Below are 23,780 nucleotides of genomic sequence, written 5' to 3' on the forward strand. Positions count from 1 at the left end.
TGGTCATGTATGATGATTGGAAATGATGTTTAATGACTCTAGGAGGTGGAAAAAGTGATTAAGTGCAATCAATTTCTGTTTTGGAAGAAATTTCAGAAAATTAGGTTTTGTAGTTCTTCATTCTGCCCGAATTTATTTCACCATGTTAGAGGCCGAATTGGACTTTGATCAAAACATGAAAGTTGTAGGTATTGATGAGTTTGAAGTGCCTGTAAAATTTCAGGTCATTTGGATTAGTGTAGAGTGAGATATGCCGATTTTACTGTTGCTGTTCTGGGTTGATCAGAATGCGAAAACTGCACTTGTAATTGGCCATTTTGACTGGAATTGCTTTGGATTTAGGTGTTGGTGTCTTCTGATGAAATGTATCTGGATGTCTTAGCTACCATATGCCTTTGGAATTTCGGCATTTGGACCTGTATAGACTGAGTTATAGTAATTACAGCATTATGTGATTTGTAAACCTGTTTTTGGTGTTTCCGGTTGAGTATTTGTCACATTTGACCTAGTTGTGCTAGGATTTGGATTGAGTGGCCTTCTACATTGTTGTAGACCTATCTCTTATCTTCGAAACGGTGGGTCTTGCACCTTCTTCTGACAATCATAACGCCTTTGGTACTATTACCGCAAAATGACGTCAAAACTGTTTTTCTGGTTTTGAGCTTAAGTTTCGTTTCCGGATTTTTTTTCCCCCTAGCTTGACTTGCACTAGTATTACTTGGAGCTTGCTGAATGACTATGGATGAACTTGTTGTTGTGTGTGTACCTTTGGGACTGGCTGAGGAAATAATGAAGCCATGATGGCTGGAAAAGTTAGCAAATGTAGGGGAAGTGCTGTCCGAACTTTTAAAGGATTTGTTTGCATTGAGTTTGTGATCTAAGACTTGGGTTTGAGCAAGGCAATGATACATGATGGATGATTTCTGAGCCATTGAGGTGAGTGACCTCAAACTATTTCTGAAGTTCTTTATGAACCGTTTCCTGCATTATTTACTTTTAAACTGTTTCCAAAAGTTACTTTTGAACTGTTTTCTTGCATATCATGCGTACTTGCATATGAGTGTCCCTTGGTTGCTGTAATTCTTGACTTATTGGCCTGTCATTATTAATTGAAAATGTGTTAAGTACTTTCGATGATTGTTAAAACGAGTTTTCTAGGCGAGTGTGTACTTTATCGCACTCGACCTAAATAAATATGAAATTTTCAATGATTAATGATTAAATGCTAGGTGCGCATGATGTAAGCCTTTGGGCTGAATTGGCCACTGCCCTTTGTTACCGATCGACTCGAGCCAGAAGCGGACTCGGTCGGGCGATATGGTGACCCTGGGTGAATTTGGTATACTCGAGTATTACCTTGTAATCCGGCTACGTCCGGATGGGTGGAGTCCGGCCAATGTCCGGATGGGTGGAGTCCGGTCAACGTCCGGAAAAGGGGATGAACGAGCAAAAGGATGAACGAGCAAAAGGATGAACGAGGGATTCTACTTACAAAAAAAAATGTATTTTCAAACGATTGGAGGAATAAGGGGAAATGTCAGGGGAACGAACGAACAAACAAATAGCTCCTCGTGAGCCTGTATCCTTTTAATGAATGTATTATCATTGCTTTATATTGAACATGTTTTCTGGATTAAATGTTATTACATGACTAATGTTCCTTGTTTAATTACTTGTTTATATATATAGAACCTCACTGGGATTTTTAGCTCATACCACGTCAATTGTTTTCCTTAGCAGGGGAAGGCGAGCAAGGACGAGCGTTCTGTATAGTCTAGTTGATCTAGTTCTTTGGCCTTGTAATGGTTCTCGCCCTAGTGCTTGGCACGGGCTGGTTGTATGAGGAATGAGAACCCTTGTATATTCGATGTTTGTACTTGAATGGTAAAAACTTTGAAGACTTCTGGTGTGTAGAAGTTTCTTATCTTTTACTTGAGCATCTATTGTCTATGGATGTATATACCTGATTTGAGTTCCATAGTGAGTGAGTCCTGGCGAGAGTTGGGCAGGCGACCCGCTGAACCCTGGGGTACGCCCTAGGGGGAGGTGGGGTCGTCACAGTAGGTATCAGAGCCTAGGCTTCAGATCTTTGTAGTGTATCCTAGGCTTGAAGTTTAGGATGCCGGACTGTGGGTTTGATTTGACTCTTGAGAGATTTGTGCGGGATGTCTTAACTTGATTGGTACAAGTGAGAATGTCGAGGACGACATTCTTTTAAGGAGGGGAGATTGTGACGCCCCGAAAAAAAAAATGAGTTTGAGAACCCGGAAATTTTGTAATTTTCTAGGGTTTATTTTTTTAATCGCCCGTTTTTCTACATTTTCTTGATTAGAAAAATTCCCCAGATAAAGTTTATCAGCAAAAATAGTTTTAAAATGATTTTCCTAGTATTGGAGAGTTTTTAGAAAATTAAGAATATATAACGGACGTGGGACCCACAAGTGCGAAAAGTTCGAAAAAATTCGGCCAATTAGGTTAAATTCCGGATACTGTGTAAAATTTATCGTGTGTTAAGGGATAAGTAGAGGATGTGAATTGATTGATGTGAGAGGAAAAAGAAAAGATTAGATTGCATTTATGGAGGTGACAAGTGTCACCATTGTATTGGAAATAGCTTATGACTTACTATTCATTTTCTTGACTTTTTGACCAATTGCTTAAATATCTTAAAAATCACACAAAATTCATTCTTGTCTTCAACCTCTTGGCTGATTCTCTCTCTAGCAAAGAAGGAAGAAAAAACCTCTTCAAAGTTTGGCAATTATCTAGCTCAAATCCTCCAAAACACTTGCTTGATCTAGTTTCTACTCCATAAAACCTCTTCTTTTAGTGATAGTGAGTTGTTTGGTGAAGTTGTTTGGAAGCTTAAGGTGACAAGTAGCTCTCCCTCTTGTTTTGCTAAGGTAAGTGGTGGATGAACACCTCTCCTTCCTCTAATGATGTTCAATTCATGATTAGTGGTGTTATAAGATGCAATTTCATGGATTATTTCTTGAGTTTGGTTGAATTGGTGAAGTTTTATTATTTTTGGGGATTTTTCTGTTTTCATAGGGATATGATTGGGTGGTCATGTATGATGATTGGAAATGATGTTTAATGACTCTAGGAGGTGGAAAAAGTGATTAAGTGCAATCAATTTCTGTTTTGGAAGAAATTTCAGAAAATTAGGTTTTGTAGTTCTTCATTCTGCCCGAATTTATTTCACCATGTTAGAGGCCGAATTGGACTTTGATAAAAACATGAAAGTTGTAGGTATTGATGAGTTTGAAGTGCCTGTAAAATTTCAGGTCATTTGGATTAGTGTAGAGTGAGATATGCCGATTTTACTGTTGCTGTTCTGGGTTGATCAGAATGCGAAAACTGCACTTGTAATTGGCCATTTTGACTGGAATTGCTTTGGATTTAGGTGTTGGTGTCTTCTGATGAAATGTATCTGGATGTCTTAGCTACCATATGCCTTTGGAATTTCGGCATTTGGACCTGTATAGACTGAGTTACAGTAATTACAGCATTATGTGATTTGTAAACCTTTTTTTGGTGTTTCCGGTTGAGTATTTGTCACATTTGACCTAGTTGTGCTAGGATTTGGATTGAGTGGCCTTCTACATTGTTGTAGACCTATCTCTTATCTTCGAAACGGTGGGTCTTGCACCTTCTTCTGACAATCATAACGCCTTTGGTACCATTACCGTAAAATGACGTCAAAACTGTTTTTCTGGTTTTGAGCTTAAGTTTCGTTTCCGGATTTTTTTTCCCCCTAGCTTGACTTGCACTAGTATTACTTGGAGCTTGCTGAATGACTATGGATGAACTTGTTGTTGTGTGTGTACCTTTGGGACTGGCTGAGGAAATAATGAAGCCATGATGGCTGGAAAAGTTAGCAAATGTAGGGGAAGTGCTGTCCGAACTTTTAAAGGATTTGTTTGCATTGAGTTTGTGATCTAAGACTTGGGTTTGAGCAAGGCAATGATACATGATGGATGATTTCTGAGCCATTGAGGTGAGTGACCTCAAACTATTTCTGAAGTTCTTTATGAACCGTTTCCTGCATTATTTACTTTTAAACTGTTTCCAAAAGTTACTTTTGAACTGTTTTCTTGCATATCATGCGTACTTGCATATGAGTGTCCCTTGGTTGCTGTAATTCTTGACTTATTGGCTTGTCATTATTAATTGAAAATGTGTTAAGTACTTTCGATGATTGTTAAAACGAGTTTTCTAGGCGAGTGTGTACTTTATCGCACTCGACCTAAATAAATATGAAATTTTCAATGATTAATGATTAAATGCTAGGTGCGCATGATGTAAGCCTTTGGGCTGAATTGGCCACTGCCCTTTGTTACCGATCGACTCGAGCCAGAAGCGGACTCGGTCGGGCGATATGGTGACCCTGGGTGAATTTGGTATACTCGAGTATTACCTTGTAGTCCGGCTACGTCCGGATGGGTGGAGTCCGGCCAACGTCCGGATGGGTGGAGTCCGGTCAACGTCCGGAAAAGGGGATGAACGAGCAAAAGGATGAACGAGAGATTCTACTTACAAAAAAAAAATGTATTTTCAAACGATTGGAGGAATAAGGGGAAATGTCAGGGGAACGAACGAACAAACAAATAGCTCCTCGTGAGCCTGTATCCTTTTAATGAATGTATTATCATTGCTTTATATTGAACATGTTTTCTGGATTAAATGTTATTACATGACTAACCAAATTAAATAAATTAAATAAATTATGAGAGGGGTGAATTAAATAAGAGAGGGGTGAATTAAATAAATTAAAAACTAACCAAATTATGAGACATTTTTTTGGCTAAATATGAAATTTACCCTCTTTTCTAGATGACCGCACAATGGAGCAAATAATGAGAAAGCACAAATGCTCGTGAGTAGAAGAGATGAACAATTTATATTGCATGATAGTAAATGAAAGAGATAGAATAGCAAATCAAATTCCAAACTCCTCTTGAGTTTGAATATCACTTTTAGAGCAAACTTCTTCAAGTTGATCAATCACAACCAATCTTTGTGTACAAGGGAAGGATCACTTCCTCCTTGCCCCAAGCCACACTTGGTCAAGTTAGGAAGTTTTACTATCACTCAGATAACCCTTACAAAGCTATACTATTGAAGTAATTTTCTCATACAAGAAAAGCTTATTCAAAATCTACACAACTGAGAGTACAAATCTTCTTTGAAGAGAATTTCACACTAAAATTGCTCTAGATCTTTTGTAGTCTCAATGTGCAAAAGTATTTTGAAGTGGTCGACTTTGCTCTATTTATATGAGATCAAAAAGTTCCTCCATTAATGCTTCCAATGGATAGAAGGCAGCTGAAGATTCAACTAGCTGTTAGTAGTGTCGGGCGTCCGGTAGTCTTGTTTCTTGCATCCGACAGCAGGCAGTGAGCAAAAGAGATTTTCTTTAATCCTTTCGGACGTTCGGTACCTTCAAAGTTTGCTTCCAAAAGCAGATGGTAAACTTTGAGAAATCTTCTTCAATTCTTTCGGACGTCCAGTACCTCCAGTGCTTTGCATCCGAAGTGTTGCGTAGTTTATCGGACGTCTGGTGCTCTAATGTTTTGCGTCCGATAGAGGTCAGTGAGCTTAGAGGAAATATTCTAATTCTTTCAGACATCCGGTGATGGAGTTCTTCATGCGTCCGAAGTTGCTCAATGATTGTCGGACGTCCGATCCAGTTTTTACGAGCATCCGACAGCTTCAGCAATCTTTGTCTTTTCTAATTGCATTTAATCTTTGAACCTGATTTGCTCAATTGCTAAAAAGATCTTTGACGAGAAAATTAGTAACATCTATTTGTTTTATAAACATCAAAAGATAGGGACTCAGATTTACACTATTGCTATGTGACTATATGTTTGCATGATTTTTTCCTGGCCTCACTGAGCATTAGCTCATCCTAGTCCATTTGTTATTCCTTAACTGGAGAATGACGTGAAGGAAGCAATTGGAAGATACCAGTGAAGGCTAGTCTTTTGTATAGTTTAGTATTTTGTAACTGACCTTTGGAAATTGTGAGATTTGGAACTCGATGTAGTTGACTTGAGAATTGTACCCTTGGGTGTACTTGTGCAATGAAATATTATAGTCGTATTATTATTTTGACATTTTAGATGTAATCATTGGAATTGGTCTTTTTTTTTCATTGGAGGATTGTAGCGAGTCCTGGTGAGAGTTGGGCAGGCAGTCCGCCGAACCCCTTGGTTCGTGTGAGATCCCAAAATTTTACTTTTCTTTATAACCCTAGAAAATAAGAAAATTTACGGGTTCTCACACTAATTTTGTGGATTGCACTTTATCTAAGAGTTAGAATGAATAAGAAATGGAGTGATGATTACCTGATGATGATCCTTGGGGATGAACCAGGCTGATGACTCAGCCGGGACCCAAGATTTTTCCGCAGAGGTTTTTCTTCTTTTTCCTCTGTTTCTTGCTCCAATCTTGCCCAATTTCACAAACTAACCGTTTAATCTTGAATTCCTTCCATAAAACCTCTTAGTTTAGTGCTTGTAAGGTGATTGGTGAAGTTGTTTGGAAGGCTAAGGTGTTGAATTGCTTCCTTTCTTGTCTTATAAGGTGAGTGACTAAGGGACTACTCTTGTCTTTCCAATAATGCTTAATTAGTGACCTATGTGAGTTAAGGAGATAATTTTTGGTGTTATTTTGTGATTTTGGTTGAAATTGGTGAAGTTTTATATTTATTTGGAATTTTTCTGTTTTCATATGTTTCATATGTTGTGGCCATGTATGATGATTGGAAAAGACCTAAAATGAAGCCTTAGAGTGTGAATGGTGGTTAATTGCAGAAAATTTCTGTTTTGGAAAGAAAATTTAAAAGTTAGGGTTTCATTTTCCCCAATTCTGCCTGGCACTGTACCTCATAGTTAGAGGGCGAATTGGCCTTGAGTTAAAACATAAAGGTTGTATGGAATGATATTTTGGAGATGCCTACAAAATTTCAGGTCAATCGGAGCATCGTAGTTTGTGAAAAGACCAAAATACCCCTGCTGCCCTGGTTTTACCCGAACTTGAGAATTGCTTCTGTAATTGGTTATTTTGGCTGGGAATACTTCTGATTTGGTTATTTATGTCTTCTGATGAATTGTAGCCTTGTATATGATCTTTCATATGGCTTTGGAATCACCCGATTTGGACTTAGGTAGCCTGACTTATGATGTTTGAACCAGAATGCGGTTTGTGAACCTGTTTTTCCGGTTCTGGTGTAGTATATTGCATATTTGACCTGGTTACACTCGAAACTGGACTGAGTGACCTTCTGTAACCTTGTAGCACTATCTGTTAGCTTCGAAATGGTGTGTCTTGTACCTTCATCCGATAATCGTAACGCCAATGGTGCCAAAACCGCAAAATGATGTTAAAAACTGTTTTTATCCGGAAATGTTTCTAGCTTGATTTTTTGTATTTATTTTTGTATTTATATGACTTTAAGCCTAGTGAACGGCTTTTGGACATGAGATTGTTCTATATGAGATATTGGGACTGATTTGAGGAAAATAATGAAGCCATTAATGGCTGGAAAATAGGTAAATACAAAAGGGCGTGCTGCCCAAATTTTCGCTCAATGACTAAGTTTCTATTTGAACTTGTATATTTTTCATTTGGCAAATACTATGACCGTTTTCCATCTTAGAACATGCTACCTTTTTCCATTTGAACCTTCAAATGTTTATTTACTACTTCATACCACACCTTTATATGTCTTACTCGTAAGTAGTCGAGTTCCTTGTTTCCACTTACTTGTTTTGTTAGGTGAATTGTAATATGCTTTCTTGTCACATCTTAGGTTTTCACGGTGACCGGGGGTAATATCCGGTAGGATTTTGGACGTTGTTTTGCATATAAATAGGTGAGTGTTCCTTGTTTGTTATGTTTCATGATTTTATGGCTTGTATAAATGATTGATAACATGAAATGTTTTCAATGATTGCCAAAACGAGTTTTCGAGGCGAGTGTATACTTTATCGCACTCAGCCTAAATGGTTGTGAAATTCTAATGATTGAACGATTGAAATGTTAGTTGTGCATGAATGTAAGCCTTTTTGGCTGAACTGGCCATTGCCCCTTGTTACCGGTCGTCTCGAGCCAGAAGCGGACTCGGTCGGGCGATTAGGGACCTGGGTGAACGTTTTGGTATACTCGAGTATTACCTTGTAGGTTGGTGATGGTTGGTGGAGCCTGGACAATGTCCGGGATGGGGTGAATGAATGAATGAACGCATGAATGAACGAGGGGTTTTACTTATACAAAATGCATTTTCAAATGATTGAAGGTATAAGGGAACAAAAGGAGAATGAATGAACGAACAAATGAACGAATGGCTCCTTATGAGCCCGTATCCTTTTAATGAAGGTGTTTATCGCTTTATCTTATATTTGTATCTTGAATTATTGGCTACATGTAATGAATACAATGCACTTCTTGTTTGCCTACGTGTTCAGAACCTCACTGAGCTTTTAGCTCATTCCTTTAGTTTTGTTTTCCTTAACAGGGGAAGGCGAGCAAGGATGAGAGCCTGTATAGACTAGCTGGGTCTAGCTCTTGGTTTTCTTTTGTAATGGTTCTCGCTCTAGTGCTTGGCACGGGCTGGTTGTATGGTGAATTGAGAACCTCTGTATATTTGACGGTTGTACTTCCTTCTGAGATATCTATGTATATAAGTTTTGTTTTAAGTTTTGGATCCTCGTTTTGTTTTTCTTGTGGTTCTATTTCTGATTTGTGTGGGTGAATGACTGAGTCCCGGCGAGAGTTGGGCAGGCGGTCCGCCGAACCCTTTGGTTCGCCTTAGGGGGAGGTGGGGCTGTCACATCACAGCTCGAAGCTTCCTTCTTCTGGTTTTTCGTTTTGTCCAGATTTCCCCATTACCCTCTTCTCTACTCAGCAGCCCCTCTCTATCCTTTCCTTCACAATCTCCCTTGCTTTTTCCTTACTTTTTTCCCGCTGTTGCCTTTTTTCCTTTTCTTCGGCCATCCCCAATCCTTTTCTTTTTTGATTTTTCTTTCCTCAAAAATTCTCAAACCCACCAAGTGTCTAGACACCTAATCTCTTAGGTGTTGTGTTGTCCAAAGCAAAAAAGGACACTTGTCCCCATTGCATGCCCTCTACTTGTCATTTTTACTCTTTTCCTTCTTTTTTTTCTTTTTTTCTTTTTCTGAAATTTAGTATACAAAAAAATGCTTTTAACCTTAAATAAAATAAAATAAGAGAGATGAAAACAAAAATAAAATAAAATAAAAACCCAAAAATTGAAACAAATAAAGCTATAATTAAATTAATTAAATAAAAAAAGTTTAAAATAAAAAATTTGGTGTCTACAGTATTTTGCTAGAGAATCTCTTTTCCTCCCATTATTTTGGATGTTTATCCTATATATGTAGAGATTGAAGCTAAAAGAAGTATGTTTATGGCAATTTTATTGATTTGCTAAGGTTTGGTGAAGTTGTGCTAGGGTATGATTAAATTTCCAGCTTTGCTATGTAATTTGCAGCTTTGGGATGCTATTTGCAGCTTTGATTTGCTCTTTTAGCCTTAACATGGAAATTTCTAGCTTTAGTATGAATTTGTAGCTTCAAAATAGGATTTTCCAGCTTAGTGTTCCAAGAATTCCAGCTTGGTATAGTTGTTTATATATCATGTATATGTTAACTTGTTAGCCTTTGTAACCTAGAATATGTACCAATTGCCTCCGATCACTTGTAGCCTTGTTTAGGGTTGTTTTACCATGAAGTTTAGTTTTGAATTGGAGAGAAAAGTTAAGGCAAAACAAGGGAGATGCTGCCCGTTTTCTTTCATGTAGCGTAGGTGAGTAAAAATGGATTTAGGATGGTTTGGACTCACTTCACTTAAAGTTGTTTGAATTCGCCTTGTTTGAGTCATAAGCTGGATTTTTTGTGCCAAAATCGTACATTTTTACAAGGAGGGAAGTAATAGTTTTTCTAGTAGCTTGTACCCGGTTTTAAACATGAAAGTTCTAATTGTTTTTCTTCCATAGTTGTGAGTATACCTCACCTATGTTTTGCTAAGCCATATGGGTTACTTTTACATGAATTTTTCCTTTGATATTGACAAGAAAAGTTGTATATTTTGAAACCCTATTTGATTGCATTTTGCTATATGAAATTTGATCGCAGATTTTGAGTCCAATTAGGGAGATAGACCTGAACCTGATTTTGATAAATAATAATCATTAGTGAGTGTTTCGACTGCATGACTTGGACTATGTGACTTGTTACTAGATATCTTGATTTGATATTGAAAAGGTCAGTGTGTACTTTATCGCACTCAACCTAACTTGCTTGAATTCTTGTTGACTTGTTTACTTGTGAACCGATATATCTGTGTATGATTTGAAAGCCAGTTGTTATTTCACCGACTATACTTGCTTTGGGATCCCATCCCCGTTGGCTAGTTGGTCAAATTGAGCCAGTAAGGCTTCGTCGAGGTGACTGATGATCCATGGGTCTTGTATCTTATTCTTAGCCTTGGTATACTTGAGTATTACCTCACTTGTACTTGATTAGCGTGCGGGCCCAGTAAGGGGGGTAATCAATGGTCCGAGATGGTGTGAAGTGGTAATCTACTAGGCTTGATAATATATTCCAAGGTTGACAGAGTGTCAACGGTTATGAGTTAAGCGACCAATGTGAGGGAAAAGTATCCTTCCACTTGAATATGCTATTTGATCCTGCTTACCTATTATTGATTTGTTTAGTTATCACTTTATTACCTGATTTGGAATTGATACTTGGTTTGCATGTTTTATTTTGAACCTCACTGAGCTATGGCTCATTCCATTAGTTTTATTTTCCTTACAGGGGGTGCAAGCATAGGCAAGTAACTGGGATCGGATGGATTTTGTCTAGATCTTTTGACTTTGTAATTGTAATAGCGCTAGTGCTCATCTAGGGTTTCGATTTCAACTAGAAATTGAATATTTTGCTATATTTTAAGTATGTATGGATATTTGAGATGACCAAGTGTGTATGTATATTTTAAGTTTGGAAACTGATGCTCCCCTTACTCCCGAAGTTATGATTCATCTTTTAAGATTATGTGAGTAAGTCCTGACGAGAGTTAGGCAGGCGACCCGCTAAACTCTGGGGTACACCCGAGGCAGAGGTAGGGTTGTCACAATAATTTGTGAGCCGGATTGTTTAGTTCGGAAGGAGTTAGTTTCGGCCAGTCTTATGGCTTCCCTTAGGTCCAAAATTAAGTCCATATTAGAGTAGTTAATTGGCTCAAGTCTTAGTCCAGCCCATCTTGGGTATGAGTAGGGTTATTTATAGTTGTATTTTCTTTCATTCAAAGGAGGATAGAGAAATTTCCAGCAAACTTGCTATTGGGCGTTGGCCTCTTCCATGGCTTGTAAAAGTTGAATTTGACATCTTAGTGCTATTCCTTAGGTGATTGAAGACTTATCGATTGAGAAACGCATTTAATCGTGGCGTCTTTCTACTATTGATTCGACACTCAAGTAATTCCTTATGTTATTCTCAACTCCGTCTTTCCAATATGTTACCAATCAATCTTCTAGGTCCTGGTCTTGTATGAAGTTCGTATCAGTTGGTTATCAGAGCTAGGTGAAGAGGCATCACGTATATCCCTTTTTTTCTGTTTTGTTTTAGTGTCTAGGGTTTCTTGTTTCTTCCTGTGTTAATCTTTGTTAATTCCTGTGTTTGTGTTTCTTGATTCATTTTTCATCTTCTAGTTTTGATTCTTGTTAAAAAAAACTGGTTGTACATGCGAAGTGTCTTTGGGGTTTTTCGAGTTTTGTTGTCGAATTCTTGAATTGTGTAGGCTGTCCGAATCTGATTTGCATTGTTTCTTGAATTCTTGAATCAAGTTCTTGGATTCCCTTCTGGCGTACCCCAAGGGTTAGCGGACTGCCTGCCCAACTCTCACCAGGATTCACTGTTCATCTCAGTCCGTGTCTTTTGATGATGACAAAATAAATGGATAACACTAATATTCCCCAAAATAGATATTTTCATATTTGGAGCAAAACTGGCTAACAAATGTTGAAGAATGCACAAAAAGTCCGCATCGGCCATCCGACAACCTTCGAGCAACTTCGGACGCATAAAGAACTCACTCTCGGACGTCCGAAGAAAATGAACCTAGCTCTCTAAACTCACTGACTTCATTCGGACGAATAATACCTGAGTACCGGACGTCTGACAAACGGTGCGACACTTCGGACGCAAAATATTGAAGCACCGGACGTCCTAAGCATTTCAAGAAAAACTGCTTAAACTCACTACCTGCGATCGGACGTGAAAAACCTGCCTACCGGACGTCCGACACCACCAACGGCTAGTTGACTCTTCAATTGCCTTCTATCCATTGACAGCATTTATTGGAGTACTTTTTGGTCTCTTACAAATAGAGAAAGTCAACCACTTCAGAATCACTTTTGTACATTGAGACTACATCAGATCTTGAAGAAATAAGCACTTTATATTGCAGGACAGTAAGTAAAGAGATAGAATAGCAAACCAAGTTTCAAACTCGACTTGAGTTTGAATATCACTTTATATAGCAAGCTTTTTCAAGTTGATCAATTTACAACCAATCTCTTGTGCACAAAGGAAGGATCACTTCCTCCTTGCCTCAAGTCTTACTTGATTAAGCAAGGAAGTTTTACAATCACTCGGATAACCTTCACAAACCTACACTATTGAAGATTTGTACTCTTAGTTGTGTAATTTTCAATAAGCTTTTCAAGTGCGTGTCAATTCTTCAATAGTGTAGGTTTGTGATGGTTATCCGAGTGATTGTAAAACTTCCTTGCTTGATCAAGTGAGACTTGAGGCAAGGAGGAAGTGATCCTTCCTTTGTACACAAGAGATTGGTTGTAAATTGATCAACTTGGAAGAAGCTTGCTATATAAAGTGATATTCAAACTCAAGTCGAGTTTGAAACTTGGTTTGCTATTCCATCTCTTTACTTACTGTCTTGCAATATAAACTGCTTATTTCTTCTACTCAGAATCACTTCTGCTTTATCATAAATTGTTCCTTTGTGAGGTCCTTTAGAAAAAGAGGGCAAGTTCGAGAAAAAGTGACTCACATCTTGGTTAGTTTTTAAACCACCTAATTCACCCCCTCTTAGGTTGTTTTCGATCCTTACAATTAGTATCAGAGATTGGTCTCCTAGAGATTAAGCTCAATCGGCTTTGGAATAAAAATGAGAACCAACAATGCCATGTTCTTTGAGGGACAATCAGTCACTAGACTTCCAATGTTCAATGGATCAAATTATGTGAGTAGGAAGGAAAGGATGATTATTTTTCTACAGTCTATTGATATTGAGCTGTGGTTTATTGTCAATGAGGGTCCATATGATGCTTCCATTACTGATGAAGATACAAACAGGCCGAGACCAAAAATAAGAAGTGAGTTGACTGCTGAAAATAGAACTCATCTCTCTCTAAATGCTAAGGCGATGAATGTTCTATATAGTGCTTTAGATTCAAATAAATCTATTAGAGTCAAGAGTTGCAAATATACAAAAGAGACTTGGGATAAACTTAGAGAAATTTATGAAGGAAGTGAGAATGTGAGAGAACAGAAGAAATCCATTCTGGTCACTAAGTATGAATATTTTAAGATGGAACCTCATGAAAACATTGACAAGATGTATTGCAGATTCAATGACCTTATTAAGGATTTAGAAGTTCTTGAGAAGGATTACTCTTTAGGCGAGAAAAATAGAAAAATTTTGAATGCCTTATCGAAGGATTGGGAGAATAAAGTGACTGCCATTGAGGAAGCCAAAGATCTAAATACATTATCTATCAAATCTCTTATTAATTCACTGACTTCTTATGAGCTAAAACTCAAGTCCAAGGTACAGGAAGAAGAAGACACAAAGATGAGAAACAGTATTGCTCTGAAGGCCTCACAAGATGAAGATGATGCAGCCTCCCTGGATGGAGATGACAGTGATATTGCACTCATCACATGAGGTTTCAAAAGAATACTCAACAAGAGAAGATTCAAAAAAAATGGACCTAACAATTCCTTTTCAAAACAGTTCAACAACTTAAGAAACAAAGAAAAGTCAGAATTCAACAAAAAGCAAACTGATAAGTGCTTTGAATGCGGCCAACCTGGACACTATGCAAATGAGTGTCCAATGAAGAAAAAAAATGAGAACAAGGTTGAACGAAAATCAAAGTTCAACAATTTTCAGATCACCTGAAATGACTGCAATTCAGAAGGTGAAGTCGAAGAAGAAGAGGAATCTGCCCAAGTAGCTTTCATGGCCATTGGTGACGAAGAGGTAACCACATGTAACTCTCAAACTGATAGTGATAGTGAATCCGATGATGATGTTAATTTGTTTTTGGAAAAAATGCACAACAGTTTGAAAGAATCTTATGTTAGGAACAAGGAACTCAAATAGAAAATTAACTTTCTGATACAAGACAATGCAAGTCTTTTTCGACAAAACAAATTCTGAGAAATGAAAATGAGAGCCTGAAAAGGATTGAAAATGATTTGCATGCTGAACTTGATAAAAAACAAACCTCTGTAACATGCTCAGAAATGAACAAAGCAGCTTGAAAAGAAGAATGGATAATCTTAGTCATATGCTTCAACATAAGAAACAAAACTGGTTTCAAAGGAATGACGCCAAAACCTCATTTTGACACTCATCAGATAAGACTGAATCAAAATGCAAATGAGTTTGCTATCCATAGGAAAAGGCAAGTCAGATTTATTAAACCCGTTCATGTGAATAACTCTTTAACTGAATATAGCTTCTGTTGTCAATTTGGCCACATAAAAAGCAATTGTTATGTAAGGAAAAATATGAGAAATGGCATGAGATGCATATGGATGGTCAGACAATGCTAACTCTCAAGAACCCAAAAAGTAAAGGGTACCAAAAATTATCTTGTAGATCTCTGCGTAGGTGAACCCGGTGAACACTGTTGAGGAATCAAAGTGGTTCATAGATAGTGAATGCTCAAGACATATGACTGGTGATACATCACAATTCATCAAACTCAAGCCAAAAGCAAGCGAAAAAGTGACTTTTGGAGATGACAACAAAGCCAAAACTGTTGGTATTAGTGATGTTGGTAAGGATGGTCAAGCCTTTGCTCACAATGTTCTTTTAGTTGAAAATTTGAGCTACAACTTGCTAAGTGTTAGTAAATTGTGTGATAGAAATCTGTTTGTGTTATTTAAAAAGTATGAATGCCTTATTCTTGACTCAAAGTTCAACACTATTTTCAAAGGAAAAAGAGTAAATGACATCTATGTAGTTATCCTTGAAAAAGTTGATTCCTCTAGCCTTAGTTGTCTCAAAACAGCAAATGAGGACCCCTGACTGTGGCATAGAAGGCTCTGTCATTTTAATATGGATTTGCTAAAAGAAATTTTCAAAAAAAACTTGTTAGAGGGCTTCCAAAAATTAAATTAGAAAAAGACCGAATCTGTGATGCTTGCCAATTTGGAAAACAAGTCAAGGTATTTTTTAAACCCAAGAAATGTGTTTCTACTTCAAAGCCTCTAGAGCTTTTACATCTTGATCTATTTGGTCCTACTTAAACCACAAACCTAGGTGGCAAAAGATTTTGTCTTGTTGTGGTTGATGATTATTCTATATACACTTGGGTGATGTTCCTTGCACAAAAGATGATGCTTTCAAAAACTTTATTTCACTATTTACAAAAGTTCAGAATCTGATTGGTTTGAAAATCATCAAAATAAGGAGTGACAATGGCTCAGAATTTCGTTTCTGTGATTTTCCAGAACTTTGTGACAACAATGGTATTACACATGAATTTTCTATTGCAAGAGTCCCCAAATAAAATGGAGTTGTTGAAAGAAAAAATAGAACTCTCCAAGAGGCTGTTAGAACCATACTTAGTGAATGTAATTTACCAAAGTATTTTTGGGCTGAGGCTGTAAACATAGCCTGCTATACCATGAATAGAGTTCTTTTAAGACCAATTTTGAACAAAACTTCCTATGAGCTGACGTTTGATAAAAAGCCTATTGTTGGATATTTTAAAATCTTTTGTTGTAGATGCTTCATTCTAAATATCAAGGAACACCTTGAAAAGTTTGATAAAAAAATTTGATGAGGGAATCTTCTTGGGATATTGTGAGAATAGGAGAGGTTTTAGAATCTATAATCGTAGGACTCTGGTTATAGAGAAAGCTATACACATTACTTTTGATGAATCTAATGGTGACATCTCCATGAGGTGTGGTGAAGATGATGATGCAAGTGTTCAAGAAGAACTAAAGAGGCTAACAATCAGTGACCAAGGCACTGCTTCACCAGAAAATGATTCAAAGGAAGATGAAACTCAAGATAGTCCAACCAGAGAAAACAACGATAGAGACTCTACCACTCCCGATGAACTTCCAAGAGCCTGAAAATTTGTCCAAAACCATCCTAAGGAACTCATCATTGGTGATCCATCCGAAAAGGTCAGAACACGTTCCTCCTCCAGACAACTAATAGATAATTTTGCATTGGTCTCACATTTTGAGCCCAAAAATATTGTTGATGCATTGAAAGATGAGAACTGGATTTTAGCTATGGAAGAGGAGTTAAATCAATTTGAAAGAAATAAGGTCTGGACATTAGTTGCTAGACCATAAGATCATCCCATCATTGACACCAAATGGATTTTTAGAAACAAATGAATGACAAAGGTGAGGTAGTAAGAAATAAGGCCTGACTAGTAGCTAAGAAATACACTCAAGAAGAAGGAATAGATTTTGATGAATCATTTGCACCCGTAGCTAGACTAGAATCAATTAGAATGTTTTTGGCCTTCGCATGCTTCAAGAACTTTAAATTATTTCAAATGGATGTTAAAAGTGCTTTCTCAAATGGATTTATTGATCAAGAAGTTTATGTTAATCAACCTCCTGATTTTGAAAATGAATTTTATCTAAATCATGTTTTTAAACTTTCAAAAGCCTTTGTATGGATTGAAACAAGCTCCAAGAGCATGGTATGAACGTTTGAGTGGTTTCTTGATTGAAAATGGTTTTAAAAGAGACATTGTGGATACTACCCTTTTCACTAAACAAAATTTACGAGATCTTTTAATTGTGCAAATATATGTGGATGATATCATATTTGGTGCTACTATTGAGAGCTTGTGCAAGAATTTTTCCAATATCATGCAAAAAGAGTTTGAAATGTGCATAATGGGAGAATTAAACTTCTTTCTTGGACTCCAAGTGGTTCAAACCCAAGATGGAACATTCATCAATCAAACCAAATACACCAAGGAGCTGCTAAAAAGATTTGGAATGGAGGATTCAAAGCAAGTTGGTACACCTATGTGCACATCTACCCGACCCATGATCTGGAGCTAGTTGCCGTTGTTTTCGCTCTTAAAAAGTGGAGACACTACCTATATGGGGTAACCTTCGAGGTTTACTCCGATCACAAAAGCCTTAGGTACCTCTTCTCACAGAAGGAATTAAACATGAGGCAGCGATGGTGGATGGAATTTCTAGAAGATTATGACTGCACTATCAACTACCATCCGGAAAAAGCGAACGTGGTGGCCGATGCCCTAAGTCGCAAAGCTCAGGTAGCGAGCCTAATGATCAAAGAGTGGGAATTATTAGAATTCGCTTGTGAGTGGAAACCCTACCTTGGGAGTCATAAGGTGATTTTTGGCAATATTAGAGTGACCTCCACCCTATTAGAACGGATTAAAGAAGCACAACAAGAAGATTTGATGGTACAGAAATGGGGAGAGAAGGTGGTGAAAGGGGAAACGACTTATTTCAATTTCAGTTCTGCGGGTATTTTAAAATACCGGAACCGAATAGTGGTGCCGAAGGATGAGTCGTTAAAAACGGAGACTTTAGAGGAAGCTCATCGGTCCAAGTATACAATCCATCCGGGTAGTAGTAAGATGTATCAGGACCTGAAGAGAGCCTATTGGTGGGACAATATGAAGAAGGAAATCGCCTTATACGTACAGAAATGTCTCGTTTGCCAACAGGTTAAGGTGGAGCACCAAAAACCATCGGGCTTGTTACAACCCCTTAAAATACCCGAATGGAAATGGGAAAAAATTACAATGGACTTCGTTTCGGGATTACCGCGAATGCAACGTGTGAGAACCCGTACTTTTCCCATTTTCTAGGGTTTTATTTATTTAATGGTTTGTTTTCTGCATTTTTTTTAGTAGGAAAATTTTCTAGATATTTTTAATGAGAAGATATAGTTTTTAGATGATTTTTCTAGTATTGGATAGTTTTTGAAAAATTAAGGATATATAACGGACGTGGGACCCGTTAGTGCGAAAAGTTCGGAAAAATTCGGCCAAGGAGGTTAAGTTCCGGATACTGAGTGAAATTTATCGGGTGTTAAGAGATAAGTAGAGGTTGAGATGTGATTGATGTGAGAGGGAACTAATGGATAGAGATGCTTTAAATGGAGTGACACTTGTCACCATAAGAGTGGTTACACTTGTATGACAACTATTCACCTTTTTGACGTATTTGACCAATTGATTAAATATCTCAAAAATCACCAAAAATTCACTCTTATCTTCTCCATTGTGGCCGGCCCTCTCTAGCAAAGGAAGGAAGAAAACTCTTCAAAATTTTGATATCCATCTAGCTCAAATCCTCCAAAGCAATCACTTAAACTTGTTTCTACTCCATAAAACCTCTTCATTAGGTGCTATTTAGTGGTTTGGTGAAGTGTTTGGAGAAGCTAAGGTGCCAAGCAACTCCTCCTCTCTTGTTTACTAGGTGAGTGATGATTGAACTCTCTCCTTCACTTAATGAAGCTTAATTTGTGCCTAATGGGAGCTAAAGTGATGAAATATGTGGTTTATTTCTTGGTTTTGGATGAATTGATGAAAATTTCAATTTATTGGTGATTTTTCTGGTTTAATGTGATCATGATGTTGTGGCAATCTATGATGGTTGGAAATGATGGTTAATGACTCTAGTAGGTGTACATGATTGGTATTTGCAACCAATTTCTGGTTTGGAAGAAATTTCAGAAAACTAGGGTTCTTGAGGGGGCATTCTGTCCAAAATTTTAGGTCCCAGATAGAGGCCGAATTGGCCTTAGCTAACATGAAAGTTGTAGGGAATGACATTTTAGAGGTGCCTACAAAATTTCAGGTCAATTGGAGTAGTGTAGAATGAGATAAGTCGAAATTATTATTGCTGTTCTGGATTCATCCGAATGTAAGAACTGCGTTTGAAATTGATTGTTTTGGCTGGAATTGCTTTGGATTTGGTTGTTGAGGTCTTCTGATGAAATGTAGCTTGATGTCCTAGCTACCATATGCCTTTGGAATTTCTGAATTTGGACCTGTATAGACTGAGTTGTACTGATTACAGCAGAATGTAGTTTGTGAACCTGTTATTGTGGTTCTGGTTTAGTATCTCGTATATTTGACCTGGTTGTGCTAGGAATTGGACTGAGTGATCTTCTACATTATTGTATCCCTGTTTCTTAGCTTTCAGCTGGTTTTGGAATTTCTGGATTTGGACTTGTAGAGCCTGAGTTATGATGTTTCCGCTAGAATGCGTTTTGGTGAATCTGTTTTACATTTTTGATGTAGTATATTGCATTTTTGACCTGTTTGCACTCAAAACTGGGTTGAGTGACCTTCTATGATGTTGTAGCCCTGTCTTTTACCTTCGAGATGGTGGGTCTTGTACCCCCATCCGATAATCGTAGTGAAATTGGTACCATTACCGCAAAATGAGGACAAAAACTATTTTTTTCAGGGCCAAAGCTAGTTACATTTCCGAAATTTCTGGTTTCCTTTAATGCTTGTATATGCTTATGGAACCCTATTGGGGTTGTGATTGGCAATGCTTTATGACTCGTTATCGAGTCTCATTGTACTTGTTTGCGTGTTCTAGGGCGTGACGGTGGTTCACGACGTACTTTTGACGATGGTGCATGAAACTTCATTTACTTGATTGGTGAGTGTACTACTCACATGAATGTTTACAATGTGGCTTTGATATATGTGATTGTGATGCCGTGAAGGCTTACTTGGCCATTGGAATTGGTTAAGGTGAGAGTGTACTTGACCGCCCTCACCCTTTTGATACTGTTAATGACTGTTTACCGTTTCACTGTAATACTGAACTTGATATATGAGTTATTGAATTCCATTTCATGGAAACCTGATTTGGTGTCGTTTGGACGAATATCCAACGGCCTTGCTGTATTACTGAGCTCAACCCCGTTGGTAGTCAATTGAATCGAGCCGGCGAGGGCTTGGTCGTGAAAATTGACATGCCTCGGGGACTGTACTGGGGAATCTTGTAGTAATGAAACTCTTGATTCCGGTAAACTCGAGTATTACCAAAAGCTACTGATTGGAGTGCGGGCCCGGTTGGGGTATGTTGGGTGGAAGGAATGGAAGTGAAGTGAAGTCTACGGTCGGGTATTCTTAAACATTGACGGAGGGTCAATGAGGTTGGATCAAGAATGTAAGTGTGGAAATGGGCTCTTGAGAGCCGTCCGTATCCTTTTACCGACTTGTTTTACTTCTTAATTGTGTACTTGAAATGAAAGATTATGCTTATGTGATCTTTGTTGCTTATGTGATAGTCGCTCACTGGGCGTAAGCTCACTCCGTTCCATTTGTTTTCCTTACAGGAATGTAATTACTTTTGGGGTTGGACTGGATAGTCGATTGCCAAGTTGAGCTAGTGTAAATGTCTTTTGTATAGCTCTTTAAATGAAACCCTAATGTGTATTGGGTTCATTTTCTTTTGATTGGCAAACCGAACATGTATATCCTTGATGAATAGTTTTTGGCATGCCACTTTGGTTGTAACTGTTGAATTTCAATGTATATATATGTTGGATTGATGTTTGGTTGAACTCCGGATTCTGACGTGGCCGGTACTGTTCATCATCGGCTTCGATTTTCATTTTTTTTATTTTGTGATTTTGACTTGTTTGCGCGCGTTGGTGTGTTCCGGAACGGATTAGATCGACGTCAACTGATCTGTAGTCCTGGCGAGAGTTGGGCAGGCAGTCCGCTAACCCCTTTGGTTCGCCTTAGGGGAAGGTGGTGCTGTTACACAACAAGGACACGATGCCGTTTGGGTGATCGTCGACTGATTAACCAAGTCGGCTCATTTCTTGCCGGTAAGCATGAAATATTCCATGGATAAGTTGGCCCAGCTGTACATGGACGAGATCGTAAGGTTACACGGCGTTCCAGTCAGCATCGTCTCCGATCAAGATCCACGATTCGTTTCATGGTTTTGGCAGAAGTTCCAAGAGACTCTAGGGACAAAACTCAACTTAAGCACGACCTATCATCCTCAGACGGATGGACAATTGGAGCGAACCATCCAAACTCTCGGGGACATGCTACGGACTTGCATTCTGGACTTTGGAGGCAACTGGGGTCAACACATGACCTTAGTAGAGTTTGCGTACAACAACAGCTACCATTCGTCGATTCAAATGGCTCCATATGAGGCACTGTATAGACGAAAATGCCGGTCGCTGATCTACTGGGATGAAGTTGGCGAGAAAAAGGCACTAGATCCGGCAACTATTCCATGGATGGAAGAGGCTCGGGAAAAGGTCAAGTTGATACGGCAACGGCTCCAAACAGCTCAAAGCCAACAAAAGAGTTAGGCTGACAATCAAAGAAAAGACTTGGAGTTCGAAATTGGAGACCATGTGTTTCTCAAGATCACACCCTTACGGAGCGTCATAGCAGGCAAAGGAAAGAAACTCCAACCGAGGTTCGTTGGGCCCTACAAGATCCTCCAGAGGGTAGGAACGGTAGCGTATCGATTAGAGCTGCCGTCCAGTCTCTCTCGAATTCACGACGTCTTCCACGTCTCGATGCTCAAGAAGTACTATCCCGACCCATCCCATATCTTACAACCCGAGGAGATCGACGTAGACGAATCGCTTGCGTACGAAGAGAAACCTGTCCAAGTGCTTGACCAGAAAGTCAAAGAGCTAAGAAACAAGCAAATTCCGTTGGTTAAGATACTATGGAGAAACCATGGGGTAGAGGAAGCTACCTGGGAGGTGGAAGAAGAGATGCAAAAGGAATATCCAGAGCTTTTCGTGAATTAAGGTGAGAAATTTCGAGGGCGAAATTCTTTTAAGGGGGAGAGAGTGTGAGAACCAGTAATTTTCTCATTTTTCTAGGGTTTATTTTCTTTTAATGTCATGTTTCTGCATTTTCTTTATTAGGAAAATTTTCCTGATAAATTTTATGAGTAAATATAGTTTTTAGATGATTTTCCTAGTATCAGATAGTTTTTGAAAAATTAAGAGTAGATATCGGATGTGGGACCCACTAGTGCGAAAAGTTCGGAAAAATTCGGTCAGTCAGGTTAAGTTTTGGATATTGGGTTTAATTTAACGGGTGTTATGAGATATTTAAAGGTACCAAGTGGATAGGTGTGAGAGAGACAAAAGTTAGGCAAGCAATTAATGAAAGTGACATGTGTCACTTAGAGATTAAATCCTATTTTTGACTTACTATTCATGCTTTTACCATTTTACCAAAATAACTCAAAAATCCCCAAAAATAGCAAGCTTGAAGCCAGCCCTCCCTAGGAAGAAAAGAAAAGAAAAGCTCTCCAAAAATTTGATCCAAACTTGCTCAATCTTCCACTCCTACCGTTTAATTTTGGTTTTGCTCCACAAAACTCCTCCACTTGGTGATTTTGAAGTGATTGGTGAAATTGTTTGGAAAGCTAAGGTGTTGAATTGCTTCCTTTCTTGTTTCATAAGGTGAGTGACTAAGAAACTACTCTTTTCCTTCCAATAATGTTTAATTAGTAACTTATGTGAGTTGAGGTGATGATTGTTGGTGCTATTTCATGATTTTGGGTTGAATTGGTGAAGTTTTATAATTATTGGTGATTTTTCTATTTTTCTCTGATTATTATTATGTGGTCATGTATGATGATGGAAAATGATATAGGATGAAGCTAGAAGGTGTGTATGGTGGTTAATTGCAAGAAATTTCTGCTTGGAGAGAAATTTGGAAAGCTAGGGTTTCATTATTTTACATTCTGCCCGGCATGGTACCTCATAGTTAGAGGCCGAATTGGCCTTGGATTAAAACATGAAAGTTGTAGGGAATGCTATTTTAGAGATTCCTACAAAATTTCAGGTCAATCAGAGAAACGTAGCTTGTGAAATGACTGAATTACCCCTGCTGCCCTGTTTCTACCCGAATTTGATAATTGCGTCTGTGATTGGTTAATTTGAGTGGGAATGCTTCTGATTGGATTGTTGATGTCTTCTGATGAATTTTAGCCTTGTATCTTAGCTTTCATATGGCTTTGGAATCACCTGATTTGGACTTAGGTAGCCTGACTTATGATGTTTGAACCAGAATGCAGTTTGTGAACCTATTTTTACGGTTCTGGTGTAGTATATTGCATATTTGACCTAGTTCCACTTGAAACTGGACTGAGTGACCTTCTGTAACTATGTAACCCTATCTCTTAGCTTCGAAACGGTGTATCTTACACCTCCATCCGATAATTGTGGTGCCGATGGTGCCAAAACCGCATAATGACGTCAAAAACTATTTTTCTAGCTTAGTGCTTAATGCCATTTCCGGATTTTCCTGGTTTACTCTAGTGTTTATATATTCTTGTGGAACCTTATTTTGGTGGTATGTGGACTTGGTTATAAATTGTAATAGAGTCTTATTATACTTATTTGAATGTTTTAGGACGTGACGGTGGTACAAGACGCTCTTAGGCGGAAGTGCA

The sequence above is a fragment of the Coffea arabica genome, chromosome 9c (assembly GCF_036785885.1).
Source record: "Coffea arabica cultivar ET-39 chromosome 9c, Coffea Arabica ET-39 HiFi, whole genome shotgun sequence".
Lineage (NCBI taxonomy): Eukaryota > Viridiplantae > Streptophyta > Magnoliopsida > Gentianales > Rubiaceae > Coffea > Coffea arabica.